At 34.8% G+C, this 22265-nt stretch overlaps 1 long non-coding RNA gene across 10 annotated transcripts; it reads right to left on the bottom strand.

Moving 5' to 3' along the window:
* Positions 1-13492: 13492 nt before the first annotated feature.
* LOC113298155 lies at positions 13493-20600 on the bottom strand. 10 transcript variants are annotated; one of them, XR_003334029.1, is made up of 13 exons: positions 20272-20600; positions 19868-19925; positions 18987-19041; positions 18252-18517; positions 17389-17651; positions 16685-17055; positions 16012-16100; positions 15808-15861; positions 15321-15373; positions 15022-15073; positions 14812-14859; positions 14236-14408; positions 13493-13927 (listed from the first exon to the last, which is right to left on the bottom strand). It is a non-coding gene; the product is annotated as an uncharacterized LOC113298155 (long non-coding RNA). The 10 variants fall into 10 exon arrangements; XR_003334027.1 differs by adding an exon at positions 14049-14064 and having other exon boundaries at positions 15321-16100; XR_003334025.1 differs by having other exon boundaries at positions 15808-16100.
* Positions 20601-22265: the final 1665 nt, after the last annotated feature.

Below are 22265 nucleotides of genomic sequence, written 5' to 3'. Positions count from 1 at the left end.
TATTTTAATACTCTTTACATTTCCTCGCAGGAGGGAAAAGCTTCTTTCGCTGTTGCCTCAGATCTGGAGAGGAGACGCGAAATTCTTGAAAAGAAGAATCTTCAATTTCGTATAAAAAATGAGGGACTGGAAGCTGAAGTCAAATGTCTTCGCGAGAAGAACAAACAACTAGAAATTGATTCTTCTTCGTACAAGAACAAAATCTCTAGTCTTCAGCAAGCTAATAATCAACTCTATGATACGTTACTTTTCTCCTTTCCCTTCATTCATTCATCCTGTTGTTTTATCTTATTTAATTGATCCTTTTTGCAGACATTTGTGGTATTTCTGATGAAGCTACCATTCTTCGTTCATTTCCTAATGCCTTGGATAATGATACCCTTCTTGAGCGTCTTAATAAATATTTAAATAGTTTCTCAAATGATAAAATTTCATCTCTTTCTCTGAATGAACTGAGATCCAAATTTCGCCTCTTAGAGATTAACCATAGATCTAGTTTAGGCTTAGCCAACCGATTTAAGCGTCTCTTTCTTAATTCTAAAGAGAAAATCAATGAGCTAAGAACCAAAATTAGCGGTCTCATAGATGATAAGGATCGCATCTCTAATCAAGGTGCTAAGGCTTTGGCGAAATTCCAAGAGACCCTTCTTGAACGAGATGAAGCTAACTGCAAGAATACCGAGCTCTGCGAAAGATAAAACCAAATTCGTTCTCGTCTCCTTATAAATAATGAGGATGAATTCGCATGGGCTACGAAAATCTTAGACGATGCCAGAAAAGATTTAGGTGTAAATGTTAGTCTCCAAGTTGAGCATATAGCCTTGATTAGAGATATGATTTCTGACAGATAAGGTTATTAACTGTTCTTCTTCACTAATCTTTTGTTTTTTATGAATTTTCATCAAGTTATTAATTGATTGCATTTTGCTCACAAATTCTGAAAGTAGATATCGCGAAAGAATTGAGGAACTTGAAGCTGAAAAAGAGGAACTCACAAAGAATCTTTCTTCTCGCAACGATAAGTATTCTAGATTAAAGAATCAAATCAAAATCACTGTTGCGAACTTTAAGAACGATGCTATGCATTTTCGCAATCAAACTATTCAAATGGTTTGTGATGACCATAGTATTCCTCATTATGATTATCCTTGTCTCTTGGAGGATATCCCAAAGAACATTCCTAGTCTGACTATTTTTGATAGAGAAGCTGATGATGAAGAATCTGATGATGATGAAGGCTCTGATGGAGATAATAGTTCTGATGCAGACGAAGAAGGGAACAAGTCTGATGAAGATGATGAAGGATCAACTAAGAAGTAGTCTTTGTTTCTTTCTTAATCTTTTGTAATACTTGTACATTTATTCCTCCTTTTTGTATATTTGCAAATTATTTTGGTTCTCCATATTCCTTAACATATGAGTTTCTTTCATTTTGACCTGCATTCATTAAAACAATTCTTCCTTGAAATATGGTTAATCAATATAATCATTAATTTTTTAATTTTTGCGTAAATCTATCAGTGGAGACAAATAACATTTTCTAATTTCATTCATTCCCATACTTGCCTCTGTTATTTGTATCCAAATGAGAGATTTTGCAGATTTTTCTTATTTTGTGCCTCAACTTCGCAGTTGTTTATGTATAATTTCGCAATCATATGCAAGTGAATTTTGATTCTTTTCAAAATCTCATCCTGTGTGGTCTTATTTTGCCTTCCTAGTTAAAGGTCTTATTATGCCACCTCTTGTCATTGCGACAAAATCGCAGGACGTCCTTGCACTTTCATGCAAAAACCCATTGATCTTGCCTTAACTTTTTTTTTGTATTATGGCCTCTTCAGGAATGTTGCGACAATATGACAGGCCTAAATATTCTTGCGAAAATAAAGCCCCATTACATTGCCGTCTTGCGACGAAATCGCAGGACGTCTTCGCACTTTCATGCGAAAACCCATTGATCTCGTCTTATCTTTTTCTTTTTATTATTGCCTCTTCAGGATTGTTGCACAAATATGACAAGCCTTAATACCCTTGCGAGTAAAAAGCCTCATGACATTTGCGTCTTAAGACACTTATCAGCTCCCTAATGGAGGGTGCCGCCCTTATCTCCCCCTGGTTGCCCCTTCAAGGAGGCGTACTTCTACCATACAAGGTTAGCTCCTCCCATCCAGTCTTAACAACAACCAGTTGTTTTCGCAGCCTCTTATCCCTTTTACCTATAGGGTTTATGGTTACGAGACTGCACCCTAAGTGGGGTTTTCTTCGGGCCGAGTGCAGTATAAGCCAAGACTTGTCAAGAATGGCAAGGTACGCTCCAGACGCCCCTGGCACTCTTGACTCAACCGTGTACCTCGGCGCCTTGATCAGATTCTGCACTCCTTGGGAGAGTCCTTATTACCTTAGTCGCCCAACCTAAGTCATATGCTTAAGCTGAGAATCCAAGGTGCCTCTCCCGGATGGGCTTTATTGACCCCAAATCTCCATGACTCAGGTTCCGGTGGCGGTGTAGCCTTTCCCTGAGCCATGCAACAGGTACCCCCTTATATGACGTACTTTAGGTCTTACATTTGCCTCTTGCGAAATTGTATTCGCGAACTAGGGTGTACGCCATAAAGGTTCGCCCCTTTCTCTTTTGTCATTGTTCTCTGATTGTCTTTTGTAGAATTCATTATCTCTGCGAGATTCTTGCACATCATCATATTGTATTTGCATTTCGCAATCTCAATTTTGTCATTCAATAAAATGTATTTTTGAGAATTTTATTTATTGCGAGAGTGTCGCAACAAATCAATCATTCATACATTACCTTTGCTATCCTCTGCTTCTTTGTTATTTTCTGCTACTGCTTCCTTGGTAGTGGTATGTTCACCATTTTTTTCTGAGCTAGCATTAGTTTCGCAACATCTTCTTCTTTTCTTTCGATTGCATCCACCATCAACCTCTCACTTCTTTGTGTCTCTTTGATTTTGTGTCGCCAATTTCCTTCTTGTTTGCTCTTCCTTCGCAGGATTCTACCTCAGTTTCGTAACACCTCTTTCCTTCAACCCAATCTCCCTTTATGACAAAAAAAAATCCTACACCGCTGGGGTGAGGGAATTTGATGCACTGGTGGAAAGTTGAAGCTACACCTAGAATCCCATGTAGCCAAGGTCGACCAATTAATGCATTGTAGGGTGATTCTACATCAACGACACAGATAGGATTTCAGAAGATATTCCCTTCAATGAATTCGCATAGTAACCTCCCTTAGGCTTGTTGGCAGTACCATTAAAACCATATATCTTATATGTTGATGGTATAAGATCATCATCTCTTCCTCCCATAGTTTTATAAGTATGATAAAATAAGATGTTCACGGAGCTTCCAGTATCGATTAGAATCCTATTAATTGCCCATGAATCTTTAGCTTCATCATCCTCATCTTATTTCGGTTTTGGATTAATTTCTAAGTTTACTACCAATGGATTATCATGTACCTCTTCACCTTTGGGGATTTCTTCTGCGGTAAAAGAAATAATTTGTTTCTGTCATTCCTCTAGTGGCGAGATTTTCGCAATATTCATAATTTCTCTTCCATCATTTCTCTTGCGAACACTCTACTCAAAACATTGTCATGAAAATCTTCAATTGTCTTGTATGAATGTACGATAGAGTGACAGAATAGATTCTTTGTTTTGCACCAACTTCTATGAAGAATGTTTCCTTCTTTTTCATCGTGTTTACTTTGTGATGCTCTGGTGGTGGTGGCAATGGTTGAGATTGTGGGTGCCCTACCAAAAAGTGGTTTAGTTTTCCTTGATATATCATTCTCAGAATAATTCTTTTTACATTTCTGCAATCATTTGTAGTATGTCCATGAAAATGATGATAATAACAAAACTCATGACTTCTGTGGTTTGGAGGTGGTTCCGTTCCCATGTTCCATGGTGTTGGTATATTTTCCATCAAAATTATAGCTTCCCATATTTTCTCCACACTTGCATTTAGAGGTGGCATCTTGATTTCTTCCCATACTACCTTGTGACCTCCTTGTCCTCTATTATAGTTTTGTCTTTGACCTCCATAAGTTTCTTGCGGCTGATCGAGTCTTTGAATTTTGTTATTTCCACCACGATTGTAGAAATTTCTTTCTCTTTCATACTTCTCTTGATCTCGACTTCCCATAGCCACCAGTTTATGTTGATTGTTGCCCGTCACCTTTTCTTGTTGTACTAGCGAAGTGCTCGCCACTGTGTTTATTAGTTTGGGTAATAAGCTTGCATTTGTTGTTTGTGAACTGGTGTTCGCAACCGGATATGATTTCATTTCATTTTGCCTTTCCTCTAGAGCAATATATTCTTCCTAAAGTTCTCGCAATTCAGTCATTGTGATTGTATTCTTGACTCTAAAAATTTAGATATACAATAGGTTGGTTGCAAACATAACATTGATAAATGATAAGATAAGATATATCTCATCTACACGGCCAGCCATTTCGCTACACATAGTCCTCCATCTTTTAGTTAGGTTCTTCAAACTTTCGCCAATCCTTTGTTTTAATCCAAACACGTCTTCAATACCAGGTCGCGAAGAATTATTACTTATATATGCCCCCAGGAATGTAGTCTGCAAATGATTGAAGGATGTTATTGTATTCTTTGGTAGACCTTCGAACCATTTTAACGCCTCCACTGTTAAGCTGGATGCGAAATACTTGCATAATACAACATCATGATTTTCTCATTGCAACATGCACCTCACGTAGGCTTTAATGTGTTGAATTGAACAAGTTGTTCCATCAAAAATGCTGGTTAATGCGGGCAAATTGCATTTCGGTGGTATTCCTCCTAGTTGTACTTCCCTTGTAAATGGAGTTTTCGCAGCTTCTTCTATAGATTCATCCAATTGTCTTCTGCCTACTTCTCCTCTATTATTTAGCATTCTTCTCATTTCTTCTAATTCTTTTAAGATTTGTTTATTTACACCTGAATTATGATCCATTGGTCTTTTTAATTTCGCCTCCCTTCTTCTGCGTTCATATCTTTTTTCTCTCGCGAAATTTTGCATTTCTTCTTCATCATCTTCATCTCGTCTTCTTCTGCGATTCTCTTCCTCATATCTATCTTGAATTCGCATATGATGATGTCTCTCATTTTCCCCTCCATGATTTTGTTCATTTCTCATCAATTCCATTCGTTGTCTTTCAGTCATCCTATGTACTCTATCATACTCTTCATTGATATTACCGTTATTCCGGTTTTGTGTTCGTCTTCTTTCTCGATTGTCGTGATTGTTCTGGCGAATTGTTTTCTGAAGCTCTTGTTCTTCCATTTCCGCTCTCAATATTTCACGTTCGCAAATTAAACGTGCTTGTTCAGCATAATGTCTTTCAATTTCTTCTTCAATTGTTTGTTGATTTCTTTGAGCTTCTCTCTCATGTAAAATTCTCCTTCCTTCCTCTCGATTCCCTTCGCCATCTTGATTATTTTGTCCCTGACGTTTTCCATTCTCTTGATTTCTATCATTTTGTGGAACGTAACGATCATCAGTCCTTTCTCTATTTTCGCGATGCTCTTCATTAGGATTTGATATTTCTTCTTGAATATTATTTCCGGCATTAACTGTGGGTGAGTTTCGCCTCATCTCTCTTCTAGTCGATCTTGAATATGATTTTGTAATACTTCTCGATCTTCTACTCTGTAGTCTCATATTTTCCATCCTCAATTCGTGATTTTTCCTTGTTAGATTCGCACGTTCTTCTGCCTCAGCTATTCTTTCTTCATGTATTCTTCGTCTCAACGTTTCTAACGCTCCAATTTCCTCATATCCATGAATTATTCCTTCATCTGCTTCTTGATTTCTCTCTACCTGTCTATGGTTTCTGGTTTGCTGCTCTTCTTCTACTTCTTCTGCTGAATTTGATTGCTAAGTATGTATACTCACCCTATCATAATCTGTATTCCTTCCTTGTACTAGTGTTTGTTGAACTGGTGGTTGAATTTGATTTTCTCTATTATTTCTCATTCTAGTAGATTCTCCCATTTCACTTCTTTCCCTTCCAGCAATTCTCTTTCTTCTTCTAACAGTAGTTGGTTGTTCTAATATATTTCTTGTTCTAGCCATTTCTTCAATATTAATAAAATTGCAAGAGATTATGTAAAATTCTTAATCAATCACTCCAAATCTTCACAAATCTCAATATTAATCTTCAATTTTTTCTAGAATAATCTTCAATCATCCCTACTTCTAGCGCCGTTATGTAGTTGCGGGAAATCCTACACTACACCCTCACAAGATTTCATTAACATTCAACTCATTTTTGATTAACAATGTTAAATTTTATTGATGAATCTTTGAAAAATCTTACAAGAAAAGATAAAGGAATCAAGAATAACCACTACTCTAGATTTTCTCTCTCCTATTTACTTGCTTCTCAATCAGAAAAGATCTCTCCCTTCCTTTACAACTGAGCGGCTATTTATAGGGAATTACATAGTGGATGACAGCTAATATGTCCTTTATTTTCGGATATGGCTTGCGACATTCTCGCGACCTTACAAATGTTAATCTCGCAAACTCTCTAATTTTCGCAGGACCATCACTTTTTTCTCATGATTTAATTGAGGTCGTTTATTATGTCATTTCTGAAATTGTTCTGCGACGCTGTTGTGTTGAGTTGCTGATAATTTCGCTAAGGCATTATTTCTGCGAGATTTTGATCCTAAAAAAGGTAATCGTTAAGATTTTTAAATCAATACTTTTAATCGCAAAGAACTGTATTGATGCCGATCTACACAACTAATCAATCTAATCTACCAAAAGGATAAACCGATTATAGTTTGAACCTCTTATACCGAAACAAGTATTATGCACACCAAAGATTATAAACCCAAGTCATAAATCTTCAATCTCTTCTTAGATATTCAATAAACACCTGCACACAACAACTTGAATCTCTTGTGATCAATCAGCACAGAAAGGAGTCTGTTAACAATGGATTATCACAAGATCGTCTTTAGCACTAACAACAGTCTAAAGATCCTTGTCGAAACTTCGATCTAGTTTGAGTGAATCTTATATCAGAAGAGAAGATTCTCAAGCATAAACAAACTAGGTGCAATCAAAGTTCAACCACCGTTAGTCAATCAAATCAATCGAAAACACAAGATAAACTGCAATTATCAAGTTTCCCACCAACGGTACTCGTAGAGCTTCTCAATCCCAAAGAAGACTTTAAACTGAGCGGTCGTAAGAGATTTCGCCTAATTAGGTTACTCTCCTCTCCGAATAGGCGGCTTCACCAGTAAAAACACAACCGAGGAAGTTTGCTGTCACGAAGGATTAGTTTGCTAGAAATGAAAAGTTCAAGTATTTATAGACAAGGAATTTCCAAAACAGAAAATATTCTCAAAGATATTCCATACATTCCAAATTCGGTTTTCATAATTCCTGGAAATGCTCTGTCCAAAATAATGACCGAAAATCTTCTTGGAAAATCTTTCACTAGTAAATGCACATTACTAATTCTTATTTTCCATATATAAAATTAACAACCTTAATTAAAAGATTCTTAACTTATTTAATTTCGATCCTGGGATTTTCTTCCTGTAGCTATTAAGGAATAACTTGATAATTGAAAGATAAACAATACCGCCTGTGTTCAAAGTGTGTTGACATCCTTACTTTGTAATTCCACTTTCATACTTACACCCTTGAAACTGATTTGCCACAATTCCAAACAAGTTTACAATTGGTTCATCTGACTTTCAAGAACTATGCGATTGATTAAGAAACATGAGTTTAACGGTTATACCAAAAAAAGTTTCGGTTCTACCTCCATGTGAGTATTGTGCATAGTCGCACTAGCTTTCCAAAATTCGGTTGACTAGGTACTAGGATCGGTTCCCCACATATATATGGTATCTAACTTATATGTGTTGCACATGTCCATAAAATCGGTTCTCCTTTGCCTAAAAACGTGTTGCACATGTTCATAGGATCGGTTCCCCTTTCTTCTATAAACCTTGCTGCACCTCATACAAGGATCGATTCCCATTTGTGATGTATTGCACCTCTTCATAGGATGGGTCCCCCTTTACCCAGATTCGGTCCAGTCAATCACAAACTCGATCATACCTCACATGTGATTACTTAAGATCGGTTTCACTAATAAAAGTCATACCAATACATAAGTCAGGCCTTTATGAATAGTTCTACCAAGAACACAAACAAGTCGTGAACGGTCATACTAAATCACACATATTGGATGTTCACAAGATATGCAATGAATAACAATCCCAATAACGCCTGGCGATTTCCTTTTCGATTCATAAACAAGTTTATGAACTTACTTCCTTAAAGCACATGTAAAACATTGTTTCCTAGGATGAAATCCTCACCTCATACCCATACATAATCACAATAGCATTTAAACGATTATGTCGATGTCTTATCTACAAAGTTTAATGGTTAAGCAATAAACTTCATATTGTATTCCTTAATACTATGTCTATTAGAGTTCAAACATGTTTCGCAGTTTTGTTTTCAATATGCATGACTTGAAAGATACGTTAGGGAACGAAACATTTCAAGTCAAATATCACTAACCTCAAGTGGAAGGATGATGTTGTCGTTGTAGCTTCTTACTTCTTCACTTCTTCATGTCTTAGCAATACTTGTAATGTCTCATATCCTAATACTTTCAAGCTAACCTATACGAAGTTGACTCTAGTACATAATCAAGCGACTCTTAAATGAGTTTTGATTCACTAAAATATGACAACCAAACTTGACATACCAACGCTTGGTGGGTTCAACCGAGTTATGCTCTAACAGAACGAAGGTCCCAAAGTTTCATGATTTGTATAGCTTATTTGCTTGTGCATAACTTGAACATGTTGCGGAATATGTTTTATATATGCCATATCTTTTGTGTGCAACACATAACTAGATTTTTCTCTAAACGATTTTGGGTAATTATTTTTTTATTTTTGCTGAATTTTTTTTTTGTCATGCGGAATAAGTTATCTCACAATCACATTCAATACCAAATATTATAACTGTAACACGGTCATAACTTAGGAATTTTGGACACACTAAATTGTATGGTTTCATAACTCTATAAATAAAAGGCATAGATGAGTATGAGTTAGAACAATATTTTTTTGGGTTACAATTAATTTGTTTTCTTTTGAAATAAAAAGATGTATATGTCGTGTACCCACAACAAGATTGGATCGAGACTTTGATAGAAACATAGTAACCTCCTTGATTCCACTGAACCAATGCCTAAACGATTAAATCGACTCTTTAGATTATCATTTCATGTCCTCTTCTTACAGACTCCATAGTTCATAAAGCTATACTCATCCTAACCTAGCATCCAACGGCCAATGAAGCTCCAGGTGGTTACATCACAACCAACCCTAATATTTGACATTAAGTAACTGGAAAGCATCACGAGTATCATCAACTTTAATAATCATGTAAATTAGGGTGCTCCAATAACAAATATAAAGGGGACCCAACTTCTATATTTAGCTCATAAACAGATTTTCCATCACAAGTATTCATGAAATTTAACCCATTAAGAACAATCGAACTAAAATAAAGTAAACCGAAACTGAAATTAGAACTGCTTGTATGGTGATAAGAATACCTTCTAACACATTGAAACAACTTTCCTCAATCAACGTCCTACGAGCCACAACGATGATAAGGAAGACACATTCATCGACTATTAAGTTGTAACTTGCATTACCCAGTTGAAGTTGCAAGAGAAATTCATCTCCAACACCACTCAGATTACAAGCTGCACTCTCAGGCATTTTATCAAACAACTTGCTAGAAGCATGTGTGTCTATGTTTTTAACCAACCAAAAAACCATTGAATCCTCAAATAACCATTCCAATTGATACCCATGTTTTAGAACATTCCTATAAACAGATTTCCAATCAAATTTATCCACCGGAATTGAACACATATTGGGTACCAAAGAACCAAAATTATTAGTAATAGAACAGAACTTATAATTCCCAGTAACATCAAAAAAACCCTTCATAATTTCAATCTCTCTGCCACGATCAAATAGAATACGAGAAGAATTGATCACAATGTAAAAACCATCACAATTTAGCAGGTTGTGGGTAGTGGTTTGTGTTACCTGTAATCTCACAATCTCCCCATCATTAACCTCATCCATTTTAACCTGACCCGTCTTGGTAGATTTCTTCACATCAATTTCTGCAACTTCTTTAAGTTGTAAACCCACACCCTTGGTCGAATCATTCTTGTCTTCTACTCCAGCAGAAATTATTTCAACTTCTTCTAACGGAGAACTCACAACATTAGGAAAATCGAATTTCTCCTCTTCAACAACAGGAGGGATTGATCTGACTTCCTAAATTTCAGTAACATCTTCTTCAACTAACTGTTCCTCAGGTGGTGGTTGAGTAGGTATTGAAGAAGCTATTTCCTCAACTCTTCTATTATCTTCTTCGGGATCAGCTTTTTCAACCAAATCAATACCATACATTTGGGCGAATATCCAGTTTGATTGCCGAGATAGAGAGGTAATTCCTTTCAACAACTCACACCGCTCATCTTGATCAGCTGCATATTCCCATTGAGCATTCAACTCCATAATCATTTGATTAGTAAAATCGAACCTTGCCCTCAAATCCCCCATGGATCGTGGCTGCTCTGATAGCAATTGTTGTGTACCCACAACAAGATTGGATCGAGACTTTGATAGAAACATAGTAACCTCCTTGATTCCACTGAACCAAAGCTTAATAGATTAAATCGACTCTTTAGATTGTCATTTCATGTCCTCTTCTTACAGACTCCATAGCTTATAAAGCTATACTCATCCTAACCTAGCATCCAATGGTCAATGAAGCTCCAGGTGGTTAACATTAACTACTAATTAAACTAACTAAGCTAATTAACTGTAATAAATTACTACTAACAACTATTTAACATAAAAGCGCTAACGGCAGACATATATTGGATACGGGGCATCTTCCCCTTAGGCCGGGGATATGACAGTATAATTGTGTTTTCGCTACTGAAAAGCTAGAAAAGCAATAGTTCAAATTACAAAGCAACTATATGTCGATTCAAAATAAATGATTTATGAAATTTATAGTTAGTTACATATTTTTATTATTGAATATAGGTTTCGTGTCACTAAAATGAATGAATCTAGGAGTTTCAACTAGATTTTTTCATTAATAAGTTGTGTCCCTTCATTAACTTTAAACCCACAATTTTGTATATAACTAGAAATAACCCGTTCTGTAACGATACGACATGAGGCTAATATATAGTTATCGTAAATATCTAATAAAAACTTATAGAAAAAAAGGAATTCGACATGTATATCTAATTAAGAATTATATTTAATTAGGTTTGGAAATCTTGTTAGGATGAACTCCACATATAAGAACTTATGAACCTGGAAATTTGATATAATAATTTTGAAAGTTGGTCTAAAATGCAGTTGATTTAAGAATAATTACTGAAATTAAATCTTGCTAGTCAAATTATTTTACCATGTTGTATATTATTTTATTTTTGATGACCAAACTAAAACAACATAAGTTCGATCAAACTTGAATTAATATATAATATCTTTAAGATTGTATCATCAATCCATTGAACAACCCTTGCAATTTAGTACCAATTCATTTTACTAAATAAATAAAAATTTAAATAGTTGTTATCTAGTTTATTTGATAAAGAATTCTTACATGTTATTAATCTTAAACTAACTTTTTGATTCACCTGTGGTTTCTTCCTACAAACATACAAATGAGGAAGGGCGTAACATGATCAGTAGAAAAATTTCTATAAAAGTATTTCAGTTTTTTTCAATTCTACTTGATTGACAAAGCTTGTCTGATTTTTATAAAAAAATAATAATATGTGTTTATAACCGTAAAAGACATAAAGAACACTCTTAAAAGAAATTCCTATTGCATCTATTGTATTTAAATGAAGTAATTCAATCAATGTACATTCATAATATGAAGTTTATGACCTTAATTATGAGGGAACCAATCAATTAAAGTTCATAGAAAAATATGTTACAACATCTGTATCCGTCAGATGTCTTTAGCTGAGATGAGATTGGGATGGTCGGATGCAATGTTTGTCTCTCAAATATTATCCATCCGTCCAAGCTCAAAAACCCCTTCTGTTTTGATTAAGTTGTGTAGGTTCATTTTAAAACTACATTATAGCTTCTTTAAAGTAATACTCGATAATATAATACTTTCGTTGACATAATAAAAATAATTGGTCCTGACTCGGGACCTCAGTGCTAAATAATAAATTCGATAAAATCATAAAATAATACATTTCAAAAGTTTCACCTAACCACTAATAGGTCTCAAATAATATATAAAATAATAATGCTACTAGAAACCAAATAAATAAATTTCATACATATTAAACTTTCTTAGCATATGATTTGATATTGTTTTTTTATCCTTTAAAATTCAAATCAAGTTGTATTTCATCCTTAATAGCTCGTAGTGTAGTCAAAAAGACTCAGAGTCACGTTGTTGTATTGCAATAAGAAGTAGCGTTGAAGTGTGTTTGATAGTTGGAGTACTTGTATTTGTATTGCAATTAGTCAATAATATAATATTTTTATAAAAATTAGTCGATATTGTATTTAGATTACACTTATTACTCAACCTCCAAGCTAGGAATTATTTTCTAAAATAATTATATATTATTTAAGAGCCAAGATAAGAGTCAATCATTGGCATGAAAAAGTGTAAAAAACTATAAAATATAAGAGAGATAATGATTCTTTGCATTGGAGAATGCATTTGTAGAGAGAGAAGTTCAAAAATCCATGAATCTTTGCATTCCCAAATGCAAAGAATCATTATCTCTCTTATATTTTATAGTTTTTTACACTTTCCCATGTCAATGATTGGCTCTTATCTTGTGCATGGATGCACAAGATAACAAAACTCATTATTTAATTATAAAATAATAACTTATTATATTATCGATAATATAATATCTCATTAAAATAATAATTTTTTCTGGTCCCAAGCTTATTGTTTAATAGAAGTTATATTATACTCCCTCCGTACCATTTTAGATGAACGGGAAGGTGTTTTAACACATATTAAGAAAAAAGAAAGAGACTATATATTTTCCAAATCTACCCTCATTAATATCTCCTAAAATATTTAAATTTTTAGTTCTTAATTCCTAGATTTTAGTGTGGATTTAGAATCTAGTGGATTATTTAAAAATTTCATTTGGGAAATTGAACTTATATTATACTTTATGTTTATGTATGATTCCAAAGCATGGAAAAATCAGTAAGATTTAGGGAGAAAATATGAAAACCTTCATGTAATTAATTTGGCACTTGAAAAAACCCCTTTCCCTTCATCTAAAATGGGACGGAGGGAGTATTTTTTTTGCCGGTGGAACTCCAAATTAAATTCTTAAAAAATATAAAATTAATGTGGTGTTGCCACGTCAACCTAATAATTCTCTTATATATATATATATACTAGATTTTGTGCCCGTGCTACGCCCGGTCAGCTTCTCAAATTTGGTTCACCAATTCAATCTACAACTACAAATACAATGCATAAATGCCTCTTTCTTTGAACCATATTTTATATTTGGTAAAGCTCGGCTTCGCCTCGCCCAGTCCCGATATGATTTGGTAAAGCTCGGCCTCGCCTCGCCCCAATCCCGATATGATTTGGTAAAGCTCGGCCTCGCCTCGCCCCAGTCCCGATATGATTTGGTAAAGCTCGGCCTCGCCTCGCCCCAGTCCCGATATGATTTGGTAAAGCTCGGCTTCGCCTCGCCCCAGTCCCGGTATGATTTGGTAAAGATTTTGTGAATTCAGCCAGCCACTGGGTGTGCCTCCGTATATCCAAGTTAGAGATTTTGTGAATTGACCTGCAAATGTATATGCAAGTTTCAGGCTTTTCCCACCGTATAAACCTTAGAATCGAACCTTATTTAAGTTTTCTTTTCAAAATTTCAAAAGAAAACTTACATGTAACAAAAGAAGACTTACCTGGATGGAAAAATCACTGAAGATCGAAGTTAGAATGTCAGGAGAAAACGTTTGTGAAGAGTATTAGGGCTTAGTTGTTTTAGACGGTGTGGGATGTAATACCCATGTGTTCGGTTTTTATCTAACCAATAAAAAAAAGTAAAGAAGATAAAGGTGCACATAGAGAGGTAACAAATTGTTTGTATACCTTGACTGACTTAGCAAAGACCCTCTTTTTGCAAGTTTGCATAATCTGGTCCATGTCTGGGATTCTGTTCACATTAATACCCGGGCCAGCAGCAGAATACGACAACCTCTTTGAAGCTCTGACTTGTATAGTAAAATTTCTCAGAAACCTCCACACAGTTATGTCTTCTACTCCTAAAAAATCACACCATAGTTAAATGAGAACTTAAGAAACCTTTGCTTCTTCGAGAATGGTATATGGACTCTGAATTTCGTACTTCAAACTTAAGAAACATCTAGACAAACAAACGTTAAGTTTTTGAATTTGTATTTCTGATCCTTTTCGTTCTCTCACTCACTCCACCTCTCTTAAATCTACTACAATTCCTCCTCTAATTTCTTATAGGATAAGAAATTGCATACAAAATCAACATTAAAGATATGAGATCAGAGCTACCAAAACCCTATAACTATAGGTATTATGGGTTGACGTCTCATGGATTCATCCATTTTATGAAGGGAACCAAGAAGTTGCAGGCTCTGGTAGTCGTTAGTTGTATCCTGCAGTAATAATAGAAGGGAAAAAAAGTATATTCACCAGCATTCCCTGTGGTGCAACTCAATCATCCAATCTACCAATTGCGTTCTGCAAGGAACAAAAACATAAATTTCTATGTGACAAATATATGTGAGCTTCAGAAATTTCATTCAGATTTACGCACAAATAATAAGGAGCAATTTTTAAGCAGAAATGATAATATAAAAGATAAATAACAATAACTAAGAAAAAACAAAGAAACAAACTCACCATGGTCAAAACCAAAGAAAGATCAACAACAAATGTATCTCCGGTTTCACCACTGCACCCCAAATAGGAGAAGTTAGTATAACATCTTATATATGAATATTTTCAAATACATAAAGTTCAGCAAAGAACCATCCGTTGCTAAGAATGTTTTTAAATACATCCTATCCAGCTTCAATGCTCACAGGCACAGAACCAAATTGGTTAACCTTTGCAGAAAAGCAGAGGGCATATTTACAAATTCTCATGTTAAGAATGTTTTAGAATACTAAAAAATGTTTCATGAAAGGGACTTGTCAAACCTTCAATAGAAAGCCTTGGCAGGACTTCACCTTGAATTCCGTCTCGACACACACTGTGAACCAAACAATAAATTGAAATAGTCACCATTCAGATTTATGTACATACACGTAGGAGAACCATTCCCAAATATGAGACCCATGATTACAAGGAAATAATTTTTCTAAGATACTTGGGCAAGGAAATCTTCAAGAGCAGGACCAACTATCACTATTAAGGAAACTTATAGTTTTTCCATATGAAATACATTACGAATATGCATCACCTAAAATCCATGGGAAAAACTACATAAATCAATTTTCATGAAAATTAGAGAAATTTTACAAATGAATTGCCTACAACTTGATATTAATTTTGACAATATTGGGATTCATTCCAAAGTCTTCATCAGTCTCCACTGCAACTTCTTGGCAGCCAAAATAATAGCTTCTTTCATTTTCACGGATTTAATAAACTGTGCAATTGAAGTCGGTTGCCATAGAAATTTACCCATTCTGAGCGACTTCAAGGTGATGCCACGACTTCCCTCCGTTTCTAGGAAGCCTCAAGCAGAAGAAAACAAAATGACTAATTAATTAGACATGCATATACTGTTATGTCTAACTACTTGAAGCATTCCCAAGAATGCTCCACAACTAAGGGACTTGTATTCTCGCTCAGCCTCATCACAAAATGATAATACAATTTTTTTACCTCCCCTCCTTGCTGGTCTTGACATTTACCCTAGATGAGTAACTAGTGCTGCTCCAATAGTAATTCCAAGCATACACAACTCTGCAGACCTGTAGAGAAAAGGCCGAAGTGCAAATCAAATGTTCAATAAAACTCTAGAATCACAGATGCAAAAAGAACAGTTCCAATAGTACAAAAAAATACCAATAAACTAACAAAACCCTAGTAGATGAAATCAAATTAAAAACTATAAATCCTAGTAAACAAAACCAAACCCGGAACAGTTTTTTAATAACAAAATGTTTTTGATGTAAATAAAGATTAGACACGGCAGATTAAGGATGTAGGGATCCAAGAGGGTAATGTTATAAAGGTTAGAAAGAGTAACTATAACATATATATTAAGAAAAAAAAGACTATATAGCGAACCAAAATGTATCGGGATATTTACATAGTGATTTATAAGCAAAAACAGTTGACACTTCTAATAATGGTTTTACAATATATCCATCAGCCAAAAACAGTTGTGTGTCCCTTGGCAGCATGCAGATATAAGAAGAATCACATTTAGTTGACCAACTGGTTTTCTTAATCCTGGATCATATGGTCCAGTAGGAAGTTGTGCTATAGTTGAACAAACTAAAAAAACATTACAAAATGAAAAAAATCTTTGGGAGAAGATCCGAGAGTATACCTCCCACAAAAAGCCCCCAATAAAGAAGCAGCAAATGTGAATGTACCCATGAGGAACCTTGTTTCTTTGTGGGAGAAACCAAATATATATATATATATATATATATATATATATTCACAAATCAGGAATATGTTGATCAATATGTCATAAGTGGAGAGCTATTGCATTGATAATCAAGCTATGTTGAAGGAATAAAACGCCTTTGCTAACAATTTGCCTACTCTAACTTGAGCTTGTGTAGTAATGTGAACGTAGACTGTTGACAGTGGAACTTCATATGCCTCAACACATCGACCATTCGGTAGGTTTAGTTCTAGCTAAGATTTCCTCACAGCTCCAAGGAAATGTCTTTGACCTGATGCCAGTGCTACCTGGGAGCATAAACATTTATGTCCATCATAAATCTTAAAAAAAAACTTGAAGACTACGGATCAGATAAAAACTATCTCTGTCTCAGTTTGACACGGAAGGTATCCATTTAATAGTCTTAATTTCAACAAAAGAAGCAGGCACCCATAAGGAAACCCCCACCACTACACGCAAGATGATGGCTCTTATAGGCACTCTCTAAACACTGTTATTGCATGTTTTTCCCAACGCAAACCACAGACTACGACAATTATAAGACCCAGTGTTTAACTAATCTCAAATTTTCTGACCTAAAAAAAATGAAAGCAAAGAGTATAATGAGAGAATGTGCGAACCTCGATGAATGGGAGCATAGGCAATTGAAGATCAATGCGCAAATTCATGGTATTTTTTTCCCTTTATCTGAATGATTGTGGATATACCTGAATAGAGTAGAATGCAATCGCATTTATCAGATAGTAAATCGTCCTCTCTGACAATTCCTCCATCAAGAGTCTCATATCTGCTTTCGATGCCCACCTATATCAGAATAGATCATTTCCTGCCAGCTCTCTTTGTTCACACCGATGCTTTTCCCACCTCTCCAAAAGTATCATATCTGCTTCCAATGAAGAATTAGTCACAACACCCCTTTATTACAAATTTTAACACATAGAATATACAAATTAGAGGCAAAAGTTGTTGCGTGTATTATGCTGAATAATACGAAATCACACCTCCCGAAAATTCTTTGCTATGGTACTAAAAGGGAACGGGTATAAAAATGATTCACCATGCTTCCCAGCCTCTGCTGAAAAACCATCTAAGAATTTCCTATCAAATGATGTCCCAACTGTGGGAACCTTTTTTATTCAATCAAAAATATAATCAAAAATTAAAAAGACTTTACCAATTTAAATCTAATTCACAAAAATTCAATCAAATTAGGGGAAATCAACAGTAAACCCTAATTAATAATCTTTTGAAAATCAATAGTATTGTTGGTTCATCTGATAAGGAAATCATATGGACCAATTCAATCAAATTTCGATCAATTAGCTAATAAAAATAATAGAATTCAGACGTAGTGTTTAACTAATCTCATAGGGACCAATTCAATCAAATTTCGATCAATTATAAGACCCAGTGTTTAACTAATCTCAAATTTTCTGACCTTAAAAAAATGAAAGCAAAGAGTATAATGAGAGAATGTGCGAACCTCGATGAATGGGAGCAGAGGCAATTGAAGATCAATGCGCAAATTCATGGTAATTTTCTTTTTCCTTTATCTGAATGATTGTGGATATACCTGAATAGAGTAGAATGCAATAGCATTTATCAGAGAGTAAATCTTCCTCTCTGACAATTCCTCCATCAAGAGTCTCATATCTGCTTTCGATACCCACTTATATCAGAATAGATCATTTCCTGCCAGCTCTCTTTGTTCACACCGATGCTTTTCCCACCTCTCCAAAAGTATCATATCTGCTTCCAATGAAGAAATAGTCACAACACCCCTTTATATTGATTTGCTAAGCACCAAGCTTCCAACGAAAAAGAAAGAAGCACTAATTGTAATGGAAGACAGGATATGTCAGTGACCTACAATTGCTGGCCACTTAAGATGACAATGTAGAAGGTTGTATTTGGTTTATCATGGACCCTATTAGGACTTGATAGACTATATTAGCCGATCTAAAAGGTTGGGTTTGGTTCATCATGACTACATTAATTTGGTATGCTTTACATTTTTGCTTAGGCACTCACCTATAAGTGTTTTAACTTTTTAGTTTTTAGCAGTAAGTTCATCTGTTAGAGTGATCATTCAATAAAAAAGGGAAGATCTTTAAATGTCTAAATATCAAGTTATAATTAGCTAAGATAATTAGAATCCACAAATATAGCGAATGCTGAATCGACGTGCTAAACCATATGTTCTGATTTGACAGCATACCTAGCCTGAAGTTCTGAAATCTTAAGTAGTCTCGTTAGGGAGCAGCTGTGTCTACCTGTCGAAACATTTCATTATTAGTATGGTAAGCCTACTATAAAAATCAACAATCCTTTCAAGATTTTGTACATTCAATTTTACATTTTAGTAGCAATTACAACAGTTGTTAAAGTCCGTCACACAAAAACCATCATACTATAATATAGTTCAGTCAAAATTCATGTGGTTAATGGGATATTTTAATCATCCCTATGGTGACCATTGAAAAGACGAACAATAACCTGTCCATGATGCCTACATCACTGTGTAACACGCAGTTTGGTATTTGTTTCAATTCCACAAATTAATGCAAGTGATTCCCACTGCTAAAACATAACTGTACAATTAGTATTTTCCACGTTGTACATCCTAAAGCTTTTAAATTATTAATCGGACTTTTTTCTAAAACAAATTGCACCATGACATTACCAAGTTATTTCAATCAAAACAAAGGAAATCCCTCTCTTGGGTTCTAACTGCAATCAGAAATCAAAACAAAACCAACATCATAAAAGTTATTTCTTTAGTTTCCGAAAAAATGTACGATTTGAAACAACAACACCCAATTGTGAAACTGAATTTTAGAAGGAACCGAATAGTCTCAACTCAATTAATCAACAAACAATACCCAATTGTGAAATTGAACTCTGGAATTAAGATATTGAGATGATTTGTATTTTGTAATTAAAAAAAATCAGTAATCAAAATAAGATTAAGCTAGAACAAAATCATCTCAATTCTCGGACTATTATGGAATAAACACCAACCTGCAAATAACCCATGAACAAAAACAATACAAAAACCTAAAAACACAGTACTTAGTACCAAAAATCAAAAAATCTAACCTTTTTGGTATGCTTCACCTGGCAGGCTTGTCAACACCTAAATCAACAATTGAAGAACCTACGTATCGATATCAAGGATTCAGCTTACACGGTGGAAAAACATGATAATGACATGACAGAAGCAATAAATTTAATCACACAGACATGAAGTTCCTAAACCCGAATTGATATTTGCGATGTTGTTGCTGTGAAATCAAATTAGATACGAAGAACTCAATTAGCCACATTAAAACTTATAGGAAGAGAATTATCCTTAGGATGAAGGTGTGCGGAAAGTTCATGAAGATTTTAGAATACTGAGATGATTTTCCATTGATTTCAGAGAAAAGTTGCTCGAAGTGGTTTACAAAATAGAAAACAAAGTGTGTTCATTAAAAATAAGAACATGTGATGAACAATCATACCTGATGTGCCTTACTTCTTCGTTCCTGTTAGAGAAATCAAAAGACGAAGGAGAACAGAGAAGAAAAGAGGCGAGAGATGGAGAGCGGCAGAGAAGAATGGTTTTTAGGGTTGGAGGAGAACACGATACGATGGTATCTGAGTTAGGTTTAGTTTTTGAGGTACAAAGATACAATCGTTTCCCTGAAGATCAAAGATGTGAGATAATAAGAAGGTTTAGGTTAGAATAGTTGAATTGGAGATGTGGAAGATGAAAACCTCTTTCTGCATCTCTACAACACGGAGAGAGGGAAAAAATGGAGTAAGAATATTTTTTAGGGTTTTATTCTTCTTTTTTTTCCTTAATTTTTATGGGCGAGAATATTTTGAGAAAAAATCGTTTTTTTCTCTCCTTTGAGGAAAAGTGAAACAGAGCAATTCTGTGAGAGGGTGACGGTTACCGTTCAACATCGAGCCTAAGGAGCTTAGGATTTTAAAGGAGTTAGATAATGTGTGGTGTAGTGTATTGTTTAATGGGAAATGCTCTCTGGACTTCAAAATACCTCCCACAAAACTAGTACCAATCGATTTGAAGTAATATTACGAACAATAATTTTTGAATATTTTTTCCAAACTTATGGTGCATGATCTTTCTTCATAGAGCCGATTTCTCTAGACCCACTTGGGACGAGAAAATTGTTCGCTTGCCCTAGTTTCTTGATGTCGATTAGGAAGACAAGTGTTATCCACGCAATCCAACTTCTTTTCTTGGTAATGCTAGTGGTACCTCTATTGGACTAGCTAAGGCCGTTCCTGAGAAATTTTTGCCCCTAATCAAACTATTTTTTATGCCCCTTAATTTTTTTTCTTTACACAACTCTGATGATAATAGGTGCAAGCAATTATTTTTTCTTTTCTGGCGATTCTAAATTATAAACTTTTAAAGGTTTCAAATTTTCAAAAGAAAAAAGCCGAAATCAATGAATTAAACACCCACAATAAGCCTTAAATAATTTCTTTAAATTAATCATGGTAATATAAAGGCTAACTATTTACGCCAACATATAAAGCCTAACTGTTCTCGATGTATACATATGTGCCTTAGAATTTGAAAAAAGGGGAAATGAAAAGGATTTATTGTGGTTACATTTTTTAATCAGTGACTCAATATTCAAAAAAAAAATATGCCACTTCCAAGAAATGAGTTAATGTATTGTCTAAATTACTTACTGCTCTATAAATGTAATGTTTTCTTCAAGTTCTACTCACTGCAAACCTTAGTTTTTTTGTAGCTTTCTGAGTGTCTCTAGCTGTTATTCAATTATGGCTTATTATGCTGATCAGGTTAGAGTGTTAGACCTAGATGAGGATGTTGAAGAATTTCCTCATATTTTTGTTGCTTTACTTTATGATAACTCACGTAGTTATTATAAAACCTCTGTGAAACATCATCTTAACAGAATCTGGACCATTAACTCTTCAGACTTCAAACTTGCAAAATCATATATCAAAGGTATGGGTATTCAAAACTTGTTTGTGGTCATGTTTAAGAAGTCTCAAGATAGAGATATTGCTTTTGCTTCTAGGCCTTCTTTGTTATTTGGTCAGTTGTTTACAGTGCAGCCATTGAACAAGCTGGAATCGGTGTTTGATCTGGTCTGGGACACTACATTAATGCCGATTCAAATTGATATCCCTACTGATCTTGTGAACAAAGGTAAAGTTCGGGAGGTATTTGCTCATATTGGTACTTTTGTTGCCGGTGAAACTCCAGCTGGAAATAGTTATGAAGCCAGACTTATTGTTCCTCTTAATTCTCCTTTAACAAGAAAGGTAGTTTTTAAAACTAATAGTAAGACTTACTATATGTCTGCATTTTATCCAAAACTACCTTTCCGTGCTTGCAAGAGATGTTTTTTTCTACTCCATGATGATGAAAAGTGTAAGGAGATTCAGTCGAGAATCTATGTCAGAGCACTTTCATCTCTTACTCTGAGAGCTACTCATGTTGTTGTTC

The sequence above is a fragment of the Papaver somniferum genome, chromosome 7, assembly GCF_003573695.1.
Source record: "Papaver somniferum cultivar HN1 chromosome 7, ASM357369v1, whole genome shotgun sequence".
Lineage (NCBI taxonomy): Eukaryota > Viridiplantae > Streptophyta > Magnoliopsida > Ranunculales > Papaveraceae > Papaver > Papaver somniferum.
The sequence above is the reverse complement of the archived record's forward strand: the minus strand, read 5'-3'. Positions and strand labels throughout refer to the sequence as shown.